At 30.7% G+C, this 13,786-nt stretch overlaps 1 protein-coding gene across 1 annotated transcript in view; it reads right to left on the reverse strand.

Annotated features, from left to right (window-relative positions):
• Nhe2 (Na[+]/H[+] hydrogen exchanger 2) overlaps nucleotides 1-13,786 on the reverse strand; it is a 1,770,486-nt gene that overhangs the window by 1,012,344 nt on the left and 744,356 nt on the right. The gene's annotated exons all lie outside the window — the stretch shown is intronic.

Below are 13,786 nucleotides of genomic sequence, written 5' to 3' on the forward strand. Positions count from 1 at the left end.
TACCAGTTTGAGAAAAGTGGTGATAAGGGAAGGCACAGCCCTATACATACGCAAAAATCAGATTTTTTTGTACAATGTCATGTATAAGCGTTACCAACCCTGATTATTGTATTGGTCGTGGTGAAGGTTATATGTACTGTTTTCCACTTACCACAGAGTCCTTCTCTATTTTTGTATTACCTTGAGGCACCCTGGGCCTATGCAAGCTGATAAATAGATATAAATTGTAGATAAATGAGGAATTTGTTATTTTTGTACGTTAGTTAAATTTATTATATGATAACTCAAGTAACAAATTTGTTAACACTCAGCAAGTTGTTTTTAGACCTTTTTGCTTATACCTAAAAATTAAGTACAATTTTTTGGAGGGAGTACTTACATCGGTAGAGCTACATTAATTTTTTTTCGTTTTCTGTAAAGTTCCCACGCTGGTTTTAAAAACACTAACTGCAGAGGCCAACGTGCATCTAAAAAGAGGTAAATCACCTTTGAGGATAGCTTGTATTTGAGGTATATCGAAATATCACTTAGGTACATGTACGCTGGCCAATGCTGACGAGGAATGAAAACAAAACGAAGTACTTTTTGAAGCTACAAAATAAAATATCTTTAAAAAACTAATAGATGCTAAAAATGGCTACCAGTTGTGCTGGTAGATTTAAAAATTAATTAATGGGATGTAGATAAAAATTATACATAGTTATTTAGAGTAGCAAGAAAGACACGGCTGGGTCAAATTAAAGAAACTTACAACAAGCCACAGCAATATGAGTAAGGGTCTCAACTATGGTAAATTTAGCAGAGCAACATTATTAACTTATCCTTCGTTTTTGCATCTGTACAGTTTGCTGAGCTACCCTTTCACACTTTAAATTTTTAAACCATCTGCAAATGGCCTAGTTTTTAAAATTCTGTCAAATGTTGCTAGACATTTAATATGTATCGGAAAAACGAGAAAGTCAAGTCGATAATCAAAAATAGCTCTTTTTCCTTTTTCTGACTCAGATACGCCAGAGAGAAAGGCTACATGGCCACTTCTATAAAAGTAACGAAATCTTTTAATCTCCAGAGTACCATGAGTCAACATTCTCTCTAAAAAGTAGGCAAAGAAAAATGTACGTATTAATCACTCAACTAATATTTTTGAATACATTTGTAACTAACAATAAATTAAAACGACTAACAAGCTTAGGTGAGTTAACAATCAATGGGTTGTGACAAACAGCTGATTACGGCAAAGCTAGCCACTTTTGTAGTTGTGACTGACTTGAATTACCATTTACTGAACCACTATTGTTAATACCGCAAGACAGCAGACGAGTTTTTAATTATTACTTACACGTAATACGAAGTGATTTTTACCGCTCTTTTAACAACAAGCTTGACTAAATAAACAAACTGTGCAAAACATTAGTAAAATTTGGTAATATCTTATTTTAATGTTCATATTAAGTTGTATAAAAAATCTGTAAAACTAAAATGTAAAGGAGATAGGAAAGGCATAAGTGAGTGAATCACCTTTTCCTCTCTTGACGCCTGTAGAAAAGCAAGCCGGATGTGGCAAGTGTGAATTTTCGAGTGGTTTAATCGGAGCAGCTCTAGCTTTTTGTGAGCAAAAATATTCAATAAAAAAAATTTGTTACTTTGCAAAATATCTAATATATGTTTGTATAAAATTTGACACGTACCCCTGAATAACAATTTTAACTAACTTCCAACATAGTTTTATCAAACAAAAACTTAGTTTTATGGCTTCTTTGATAATTTTTAATAGTACTGTTACAATGATTCATAAGACAGAATATGCAATAAACTTTTATGTTGTTTATGGAATTTTGTTGAATTTTTAAAAGTTTCAGCAATAACTTCATACATTAGTCTATTTTTAAGTTTGTAATGCAGAAGAATTAAATTTTAGTTTTTTTGTTTACTTTCTATTTAATAACAACAAATTGGCTCTAGTTTTTATTAGATTCATTGCCAAATCAAAATATTTTTATCATTTTTTGCAGTAAGTATGTTCTGAGTACTAACGTATGAGATGTTTAGCAATCTATGTAAAGTTAAGTTCTAAATATCATACAATTAAAGGTTATCTTTTACATTGTAAAAGTACCCTTCCCCTTAGAACTTTACTGTTATAATTTTTTGAATCATTACAATTCCTTGTATAAATCCCTGTCACATGTATAATACAACTAAATACTTATTTTCTATACGTAGAACTATTTTTTGCCAATCTAGCTGTGCTTTCGAGGGACGACTGTTGTGTTGTAAGGAATAAATGGTTACGTTTGTTGATAGTCCAACCCCATTTTATTTGTGGGACTTAGTCATGTAGCTTACCTTTATAGAACCTGTAAAACCTGTAAAAACTGTTACTATAGGTCTATCTGGCTTTCTTTTCAAGATATGACTGATTTAGTTATTTTTAGCAGTTATAAAGTACCAAAAATTCTTCGAAGATTTTATAAACATCTGCATGAATTTTCCAACTATGGTATATAAAAAAAAAATTTTTTTACTTGTTCTCTTGAAGATACAGTCACAAAAAAGGGAGATGAAGGCTTCGTTTGTGCATACTCCAACCTCTCTTTATTTTTGCGCCTAAATCATATAGTTTTACATTAGAAACCAGTCAAAATTGTTGTTTATAGCCAATTTGGCTTCCTTGTCAAGTAACATCGTTTTTTTATACATTTTATAGGTGAGGCTGTCATATTATACGTATGCTATACCTCATGCACGTTTATTAACGTAAGTATATACATACAATAGTGTAAATAGAAAAGAAAAACTATTTTCCAAATTTTTTTTGAAACGTTAAAGGAATCAAGCGACGTGTTAGCCATGTTGAACCTTATAGTACCTTAGCTGTAACGGAAGCCCAGTTTAGTCCTTAAAACAGTCACAATACAGTTTCCACCTTGCAGCAGTAGGTATAGAGATACGCTAAATTATATATATATATATATATATATAATGTTAATTACATAAAATTATATATATATATACATGAGTGTGTGTGTTTTTATCAATGTATATATGTATATGTACGTCTGTATCAATGGTGACTTATGCGGATATTATGTAAAAAAAAGTTTTATATACGGACAAAATCGTACTTATGCTGACTGTCCTCATAACTTATCAATGTTACGAGTATATATTCTAAAAGCACGTAGAGTCCTCGTAAGTAAATATAGGCTTCGCCCCTCTGTATGATTTGCGTGCGTACACCCCCAGAATATTTAGAACTTAAAAATTTAATAACAAAAATAATGAAGTTGTTGGATAAATAATAAATTATTTCTTAGTTTTTTTAATGATGTTTCTTATATTCTAATATACTTAAAGTATACAAACAACATATAGTTTCGTATTACAATTTTTTAGTATATGATAAATACAACTTATATTTAAAGTTAAAGAATTTAGACATTAAAATTTTATTGTAAAGTTCTTTTTGTAAAAGAATAATGTACATTTCTGTATAATTGTATGAGTTAAGATATTTAGTAATTGATATTTTATATTATTATTACATATCAGTGACATGGTATTTGGCACATAAGATAAATGTATAGAATTTTTATGATTATGAAATCGGCATTTAAAAATATATGACGATGTTTGTAATTATAATGTTCCTAGTACAAAATTAAAGACTGTCCTGTCCTTAAGTTCGTAAAGTTAATTTTTTACCAAAATTCAAAATTTTCAAAATGAGTATCAAAGTTATCATAAGCATGAAAAGTTATGTAATGTGAGTATTTCTTTTTCTTTTGATGTAAGAATTTAAAAATACAATATTACAATATATAAGTTTTTTTGTATGCTTTTACGTGTTAAAGTTCTAATAGTTAAGATGCATTCTATATTTTTAAGAAACTTTATTTCTAAGAGAAAAGTAAAAAATAAAAGGGATAAGCTTTGACAATCAATAATAAAATTGTTAACGATCAAAAATTTCTTCCCATACAGTGTTTTCAATGTTCGCTTGGATTTTCAAATCATTTTGTACAAATATATTCTCAGGAATTTTACATTTTGATACCAATACCATGAGAAAACAAAGTTTTTTTTTGGATAAAATCCTAATTTATCAAAACTTTGACCTTGCGACTCATTGATTGTCATGGGGAAGCTAGAACTATTGAAAATTGTTTTCTGTATATAATAAACGGTAAAAATGAATTATTACCGGTAGTAATTGTAATTCGTAAAATGACAACTTTATTACCAGATTTTTTACCAGTTATTATTTATCCTTCTAGATTATATTCAAATAATTTTGTTATACGTTATTTAGTGCTATTGCACATTCCATCCAAAATACTCAAGTTTTTTATCAGCATAACAATAGCATCTATTTTAAGATTTAAAACATGTATCTGTTATCCTAAATGTATATTATTAGGAGTTTTTATAAAAAAATTTATGTTTATATTTGTATCAGTAAAATCACTATTCTTATACTTTGCATAATTTATGCTCTTATAAGTATGTTCTTTTTCTTCAATAAACCCCAAAATTTTATTATTTACATTGTATGAAAGTTCTTTATAAGTTGTTGGTATTACTTTGTACTGGCAGCTATTTATACCATCTCTATAGATTTCTTTAGAAGCATCATCAGTTTCTATTTCTGTGAAATTTCTAAAGACTTTATTGTTCAATTTCCAATATCTATTAACAATAATAAGAACTTTAAATCTGCATACCGCATATTACTTTTTAATTTCATAATTTCAAAGTGTTCCCATAAAAATAAATACTTTCCAAAACCTGTAAGGGATCATTGAAGCTTCGTTCCAAATAATCACATTTACTCCTTGTAATTTATGTTAATCAGCTCTGTATTTTAAGAAAGTTTTTTTAATATTACTTATATCTAATAATAATTAAAATGTCTTATGACTTTTTTTCCCTTTGGCAATAAACTTGATGCAATTCCTGTCCAAAAAAAAAGAAAATTAATGTATCGTATAAAATTATTTTTCCAGAACCTCCTGGACGATCAATTAAGTATAGTTTTGTACCATTGTAAAAATTAAATTAAAAATTATTTTTTAATTACTTTTAAAGTTCATAAATAAACCCTAAAATTTGTTTCTAAATCAATTACAGTTTTATTTTCTTTAATATTTCCAGATTTCACTGTTTCATTTATTTCTCGTTATCCATAATCTTGACATGAGGTTTCTTCAAATTCAAAGATTTTATTTAAATGTTATACAGAAATATTTTTTGTATATCGTCTTCTAAATCTTCAAAAAAATTTTTTTGGAGTGATTCCCAAATAGATTTACCATAATCGTCTTCAAATATTAAAAACCATGCGAAAAGTTTTCTCAGTTGATATGGCAGCATAACGTTACAAGCTTCTTTAAATACTTCATATATTTTAGACTCGTGATTAACTTGACCTAAGGCAACAGCAGTGTAGCCAAACGTACTGTAATGTACGTTATCGACTATTTTCAAACTTTAAAAATATTTAGCTCCACTCGCCTAATTCACAACTAAAAAAAAAAAAAAACGCTTAGAGTCCTTAGGTGCCACTATATTTAGTCACCCTATTTTTAACTAACGTCTAACTCTTTCTTTTTTAACCTCAATTTTTGCTCTTGAGTTAAAGCGGTAATATTCTGGAATATTTACATATCTAATTTTTTTGTGAAACTATCTATTTTATTTTATTTAAACCAAGCCGTTAAAAATATTTCAGGGTTTTTCATGGCTCTAATTATATTATTTTTTTTGGAAATCTATTTTTTGTATATTTTCAATAGGTACTCATAAATCAAATACAGAATGACAACGTTCTTACAGGCGAAACTCTTGCAATCGCCATGCTGCTTCCGTGGGGCTAAATTAGTGGCCATCTACATACTTTAATATTTTGTCAAAAATTTGTTCATCGTATTTTTTATCACTCATTTTACGTTATGCACTATCTTCTCCTTCAAAGAAATAATCAAAAGCATAATTTATACTGCGAATAGATGCACAATACTCAACATTTATGTGGCAGTTTAATTTTATAAATAAAAATGAGCTGTATAGTACTACCACTGGATTATCAGCTGAAATTTTTTCTATCGTTACTTATTTTTTGTTATTTGGGTATCCATTTTTTGTAAAAACTGTATGATTAGTGTACTTTTTCGGAAGCTTTTTTGTACAAATTTTTTGATGACTGGTAAGACATAGACTATCTTTACCGTGAGGTCCATAAAGCATGTGTTTAGGAACTCATGTTTGTATTCATAAATAAAGTAGAATTTTCGCTTAAATATGTAGATCTATATCTGTAGTAATGAATGGTTTACTGTTTGGATGCAATGTTACAACAATATAAGAATGCGGTAATTCTCTTGTTTGAAACTTAATGGTATAAACCTGAGCAACTTACCTGCAATTATTATGTTTAGTTATATCGTCTAAAATTAATTTATGTTTTGTATAAAATAATCTAACAGTTGTATTCAGTACATCATTAGGAGTGGTACCTTTAGAAAAGTTTTTTTAAATTTGCTTTATTTATTTTTATTTAGGGTTCAATGTTACGGTGATCATAAAATCAGGTCGTCTAAACTTTCACATCATTTCCATTGCATCTTGATAATGTTTCTACATATACCTTGTACTACCAACGTATGTTAACGGTAAAATAAAAATTCTTCCAACTTTATTTATTTTAGAACTTTTAGAGTAATTCAAGTTACTACGCATGATGTAATCTATTAAAAGTTGATAATATTTGATCTTTAGAATTTTGGGTTATAGCAAAGAAAATTTATTTTATTGCTTTCTATCATAATATATGTAAACAAAAAAAGTTGTTGCATTAATCGTCGAGCATAGGTAGCTAGGGACCATATCCATTATGCTACGCATTACGCAGATCTTATTCTTCTTATTTTTCTGTTTTTAGTACCTATGAATACCAACCAAGAAACTTCTGAATTAGAAAATTGATTGATAATTAGGAATTTTTTATATGGTATGTGATTTAGCCAGCCAATTGCAAATAGAATAGTAATAACTATTTTTAAGTAGTAAAATAAAGTTAAAATTGTGTTCTATAGTTCGTTTTGCTTAAATCTAATAACGGTTTCAGATGCAAAAAAAAACTAAAAATACCAGCGTGTAGGGTAAAAAAACTTTCATTGTTAAGCACTTTTTTTGTGCTTCGACAATCGCAAAATGTTAAGTGTTAAGTGACGACTTGGGTAAGTGAATAAATTCTTATTCTTATTCTATTTTCTTCCCAATGATAAAATTTTAAGACTCTTAAAAGAATCAAACTTGATAAAAGTCGTCACCTAACAAAGCTGACTGTGTTGTTCGTGGCTCTTGGAAGTATCAAGTGACAACCGAAGCGAGCCACGAAGCCTAAATACATGAAGTCAGCAAGTACTGGCCCCATAGCAAAGTAAGACAAAGAAGTTTAACTAAAACTTCTTGCAAGGTGCATTTCCTTGCGCGGTGGTTTTAGTTAATAGCCCGCTGCCGCTCATCGAGTGCAGTACTTCATTAAACAGGTAGCTTGCTAAACAGTGACTGACTGTTTTTTTTTTCTCGCTCATCACTTTGTAGAATTAATTTGTAAAATTATAGTAAGGAAAGTAGACAACCGAATAGTTGGACGTACTGCTGGTCCCGCGGCCCGTCAGGGAGCGTGAGACTCAAGTCCAAAAACATTCAGCTGTCACTGGATGATAAAGTTAAATAATTACAATTAAGTTTTTTAAAAAAATTGGTAGCAGAACGTGATTCAGGTCTCTAGCTATTCGTTTGTTTATTACAAGTTCTCTTAGCACTATTTTTAAAGAAACGATACACCATTCAAAGAAGCATATTCACGAATGATGTGTATTACCTCATTTAGTGCAGTGTACGCGGACGTGTGTATGCTTTGCCTATGCAGAGACCTGGGTATATGTAATACTTAGTTGTAATTTAAAATAATGAAAGAGAAAAAAAAGTGAAAAAAAATTATTTATAATAATACATTAATAAATAATGATAAAATAAACAAGAAAAGGTAGAGTGAAAAATAACAAGATATTATGTTTTAAGTAACAGTAGAAAAGTAAAAAAAGGTGATCTCTTATACGAAACACTTACGAGACAGAACAAATACACGATCTTCATCCTGAACCTGCTAACCAGAGTGGTTCATTCCTTTTGTCCTGCTTGGTAGCGGACATTCTTTACCTAAGATCTGCTAACCAGAGTGATCTTTCTATTACTACCCTAAATCTGCTAACAAGAGCGGTTCATCCCCAATAGTTCTGCTGAAATAGCGGACACTCTAAACCCCAGATCTGCTACTTCAAGCGATCTATCAAAATAAAAAATTCATATACACAAACATATTCCCACTTAATACTATTAGTTGTAGAAAAAAAATTTTCAAAAATAAAGTACAGAATTGATATAAGTTAGTAATTTAACTTATATACACATAATTATTCATAAAATAATATTTAATAAAACCTCTACCACGTAATTTAACGAGTAACGAGACAAGTAAAAGAAGCGGTAAAAGATTGTTTGTGCAGGAGCTTATGACAAAGAAAAATGTTTTAGAAAAAAGATTGGAATTGATTAATGATCAAATACAAAATTTTCATGATTTACACGATTTCAATACTGACTTATCAGGAAGTAAAATTAATAATTTCAAAGCGGATGTTAAGAAACAACTTGACAATTTAATCACCTTTACGGAAAGAGATCTTTCAAAATTAAAAAAAAAAAAAAATAATAAAAAGTCCGGAAATTTACTAACAATTTGAGACTTCTTATAATTTCCCCTTGTCGTATTCAAGATTCATAGGTACAGAAATTGCGCGTTGCACATACAGAACACTCAATATTTTTCTGTATTAGGTCGCAGTGCATATATTTTAGTAATGTTTAACCATAGTAAATAAAATAAAAATACGAAAAACAAACATGACTAAACACCTTATATGAGCAAGCATATGGGTACTTTATTGATACATACGGTATCATTGGCATAACGGCATCAGCGCTGGCATTATCAAATCCTCGTATAAATGCGTAAAAATATAAACACAGATACGTACACCGTCAACAATACATATGCTAGTCAGTGGCCGAGAGTAAATGCTGTGATATCATATTTGATACTGTCATTCAACGCAGAGAGAGAGTTTTGAATCATGCATTACAGTGGCGTAGCAATTAGGATATATAGCTGCACAGGCCATATAAAAAATCTCTGCACCGTATACTCCCTTGCTTAAAGTGGATGATATCATACAAGCGCGCTTGATTACACTCTCTCACTTTAGTTTCTGGGCATACACATAGTACACTTATCATTTCGTCGTCAGGTGCATATCTATAAAAATTAAAACAAACTCATTGCACACGCATGCACCAATCGAGCATTCAGAATAGAGACATATACATACACACATATGTATATGTATGTATATATATAGTCAATTATTTCTTTATTACTGATGTTCTCTGCGATAAATGTCAAGGTTTAAATATAATATTTTTTAGAAACAAATAAACAAAACAAAATAATAGTATGATAATTTTTTCAACACATTTAAATGATATAAGATAAGATAAAATAAAAAGGAAAAAAAAATAAACATAAAGCAAACTATCAGACGAGAAAAAAGTCAATGAAAACGATGACACCGATATGACTGTAGCTGAAGCGCTGATGGAGTCTTTTAACGCCAACTTCTTATTCCAGCATGCGATCAAATTCATTCCTATATTTGATGGGAAAAATATTTTACTAAATGATTATATGCAAGATATTAGAAACGGAGAAAACTGAGTCATAGATGATCAAAAAGATTTAAATAAAAGGGTGGTGTTACAAACTTTGCGAGGGGCCGCACGCATCAGCGTAAGCGGCCAAGAACTCACAAATCTCGAGGCATTTATAACATATTTAAAATAAAGATATGCAAGAGGTTAAACCATTGCTTATTATCAAGCTCAGCAGAAGAAAGTGCGACGACAATGGCAAGGTCAATCGGTTAGTAAATATTAGGATTATGTAAATCTACTGTTGAATGGTGCTGAGAAGGCCTTGATGGAAGATGAAGGCAATACCTACAACGTGCATAAAATGACCCCTGCGAAAGATATGGCATAAGACATGTTCATAAAAGGACTAGTGCCCATGATAAGCCAGCAGGTAGATGCAAACGAACCTGCTTCTCTACCTGACGCTTTCGATTATGCGTTGAGAATAGAGAGCTGAATAAGAGCGGGTATTATCCCAGACATACGATACCAAGGACTGCCTCGTAGGTATTTTAGAAACAATTTAAATAACCCATATTAACAGCAGGATAGGCACGCTGATCAATCGTTCTCATCACATCAGATAGGACAAGGTAATGAACAACAGATTAACAATCAGAACCATCACGCTAATAGACAGTATAATAATCATCAAAGTAATAATAGACAATATCAGCAATACAGTAATGAACGGAATTACCGTGGAAATGATCAGAATCAGAAAAGAAACTCTAATTATTATCAAAATAATTTTAAACAGTATAGTAACGAAAATCTTAACAATTATTACGCTCAAAGGAATACTAATTTTAACCCAAGGAATAATCAAGCATGCCGAGGTAGAGGTCGTAATTATAATAGATACCCTTAAAACAATAATTATAATGATTATAACCTTCGAAGTTGCAATCCTCGTTATCAGAATCAGAATATTTAAAACCATTACTAACCAGGAGATGACTGTTTGCCGTATCGTTTAAACTCTTAGGCGGCTCACCCTTATTGTCATTCGGAACTGAGCCCCTAAAGACAGAATTCAACCACTACACTAAATGTTTCAGCGCAAGTAATGAAAGTAGCAGCAAAATCGGAACTGTCAACATCGGTACGTGCCATGGACTTGGCGTAGAAGACGAGCCTACAATCATAAGGTTGTCAATCCCAGAAGGGAAAAATCGCTTTAGCACACTCATACTCGATAATAGCGCTCCCACGACCTGATTAAATTAGACCAGTTGCACCCATATTAACGTGAAGATGCTAGTAAAATTATTATTCATACCGGAATTACACCCCACATAGTTTTTCCTAAAGAAGCAACGTATGTGACTATATAAGAAAAACCTACAGTTTTAAGTTGTGATCCCTAACGATTTTCCGATCAAAGATAGTGGCTTATAAGGTCAAATCTTTTGTGATAAATGACGAGCCACACAATCGTATTATCACGATGCCTTATTATAAGATAATGTAATGAACCCCATTCCATTTTTAAAAACTCTTGCAGAAATAGAGCGATTTAAAAGGGATGAAAAAGAACAAAAAGCAATAAAACTTAGAAAACAAACACAAGAAAGACAAATTTTAGCTACGACCGTCAATAGGAACAAAAAGACAGCGTGCCTTAGAGATAAAATAAACCAACTAAAATATTATGATAAATAAACTGTAGACTGGCCCGAGACATCACATTTACCTAAATACGAAAAATTTGGAGACATCAAAGCTGAATCTCATTTTTTAGATGAATTTGACAAATTGATTTCACCAGAAAGGTGTGATAATTTTATAAAACCTACTGATGATGAAACTGATGAAAGTGAGACACACAGTAAAAAGAATGAATTAATCGACCCACATACATTTCAACTTCATGCCATTAAACATGTCAAATAGTAAAAATTAATTTAATTAATACCAATTTCACTGAGGGATACTTACCACAAGTCGACGTAGGGCGTAATGACGTATATTAAAGCAAAGGAATAGTAAAATATGAGAATGGTGAATGTAACATTATGCCAATAAATACTAATGAAAATGATATAAAGATTGAAATAGATCCAAGAAAAATTCTTCCCCTCCAATATGTTGCACCTGAATTTAATCCTGAAACTAGTAGTAAAAATAGAAAAAAAATTTATCAAAAATAAACAAGATAAAGTAAAGAATTTAAAAGAACTTGTGCGAACGGGTCATCTAAACTTGGAAGAACGAGACCGAATTTGTAGACTAATATCCGAATTTCCAAACATCTTTTTGTTACCAGAAGAGCTCTTACCCTGTACTTTTTTTTTTGCGCATGAAATCCTGACGGAAAATAACATTCCTATTAACACTAAACAATATCGTCACCCACCGGTACATAAAAAAATTTTAGACGAGCACGTAGCAAAAAAACCTAATAAAGAGTATTTGAGCCCTCGTCATCACCGTATAACTTACCCCTCTAAATTATTTCTAAAAAACCTTATAGCCATGAAAATCCAAGATGGAGAGAAGTGATCGATTTCCAAGAACTTAATGAAAAGACCATGAGTGATGCATATCCAATGCCTAACATCGCAGATATTATGGATCAGTTAGGAGGATCCATATATTTTTCAGTTTTTGTTTTAGCAAGTGGATTTTAACAAATTCCTATGGCTGAACATTATAAGTATAAACAGCATTGACGACATCCCAGGGACATTACTAATACAGATGGATGCCTGAAGGTTTGAAAAATGCACCTGCCACATTCCAACGACTAATGGATCTCATATTAAGAGGCTTAATAAATATTGAGATGTAAGTGTATTCAGATGATATAATTGTTCACGCAAAAAATCTAGTATATCATGACCGTAAAGTTAGGTTACTTTTTGATCGGTTACGATCAGCGAATATGGTTCTTTAGCCAGATAAAGTTAAATTTCTGCAAAAAAAAGTAATATTTTATGGGCATATAGTAAGTCAACGGTGAATTAAACAAGATCCCAAAATAATACAGGCCGTTAGAGAATCTCCCCAACCAAAAACTATGAAAAATATTAGTCAATTTTTAGGACTAGCAGGATACTATCGACGCTTTATTAACGATTTTTTTTTTAATAGCTAAGCTATTATCAGATTTATTAAGAAAGGGAGAAAAATTTTAATGGACGGAGATGCAAAAAAAGAGTTTTCGAATTCTAGAAAACCATCTAAGCCAAGAGCCTATTTTACAATTTCCCGACTTTAGTAAATCGTTTAAGTTAACAAAAGATGCATCTGACTACGCTATTGGAACGGTTTTAAGTCAAGAAAAAGATGGGTTTAATCATTCTGTCGCCTATCTTTCAAAAACACTAAATAAAGCTAAAATAAATTATTGTACGACTGAAAAGTAATGCTTAGCTATACTATATGCAATACACCATTTTCATTGATATTAAGTAGGAAATAAATTTGTTCTTGTAGCTGATCATGAGCCATTGAATTGAATGCATACAAAAAAAGATTCGGATCAGCGTTTAATGCGCTGGATGTTTAAATTCACCGATTATAAATATACTTTTAAATACAAGCCAGGAAAACTTTATACCAATGCTGATGCTCTATCTTGAAATCCAGTAGGAGATTTTCTTTATGCGAAAAACAGTCTAAAAAATGGATTATTATCACGAAGAGCTATGATGATAGGTCAAAAGAAAGTAGAGGAAAAAAAGAAAATAGAGTTACAAAATCAGAGAAAAGGAACAGTAAGAACATCTAATTTAACGACGATCAAACCTAAAAGACTACAAACAACCTCAAAAGTTAATTGGCCAGAGGTCTGAGACGATTCCTTGGCTCAAAAACAAACAAGGAACAGACAAAGTTAGACCATAGTGTGATTGTTTGAAGGACTCGAACAAAAACATTTGCACAACACAGACATAAAATCACCGAAATAAAATCTAGAAATTCTGATTGGAAGATAGTGATATAGCTTGATATCAATAAATTT

The sequence above is a fragment of the Copidosoma floridanum genome, unplaced genomic scaffold (assembly GCF_036245765.1).
Source record: "Copidosoma floridanum isolate Cflo_tuat_1 unplaced genomic scaffold, Cflo_Japanese_pri ptg000020l, whole genome shotgun sequence".
Classification (NCBI taxonomy): domain Eukaryota; kingdom Metazoa; phylum Arthropoda; class Insecta; order Hymenoptera; family Encyrtidae; genus Copidosoma; species Copidosoma floridanum.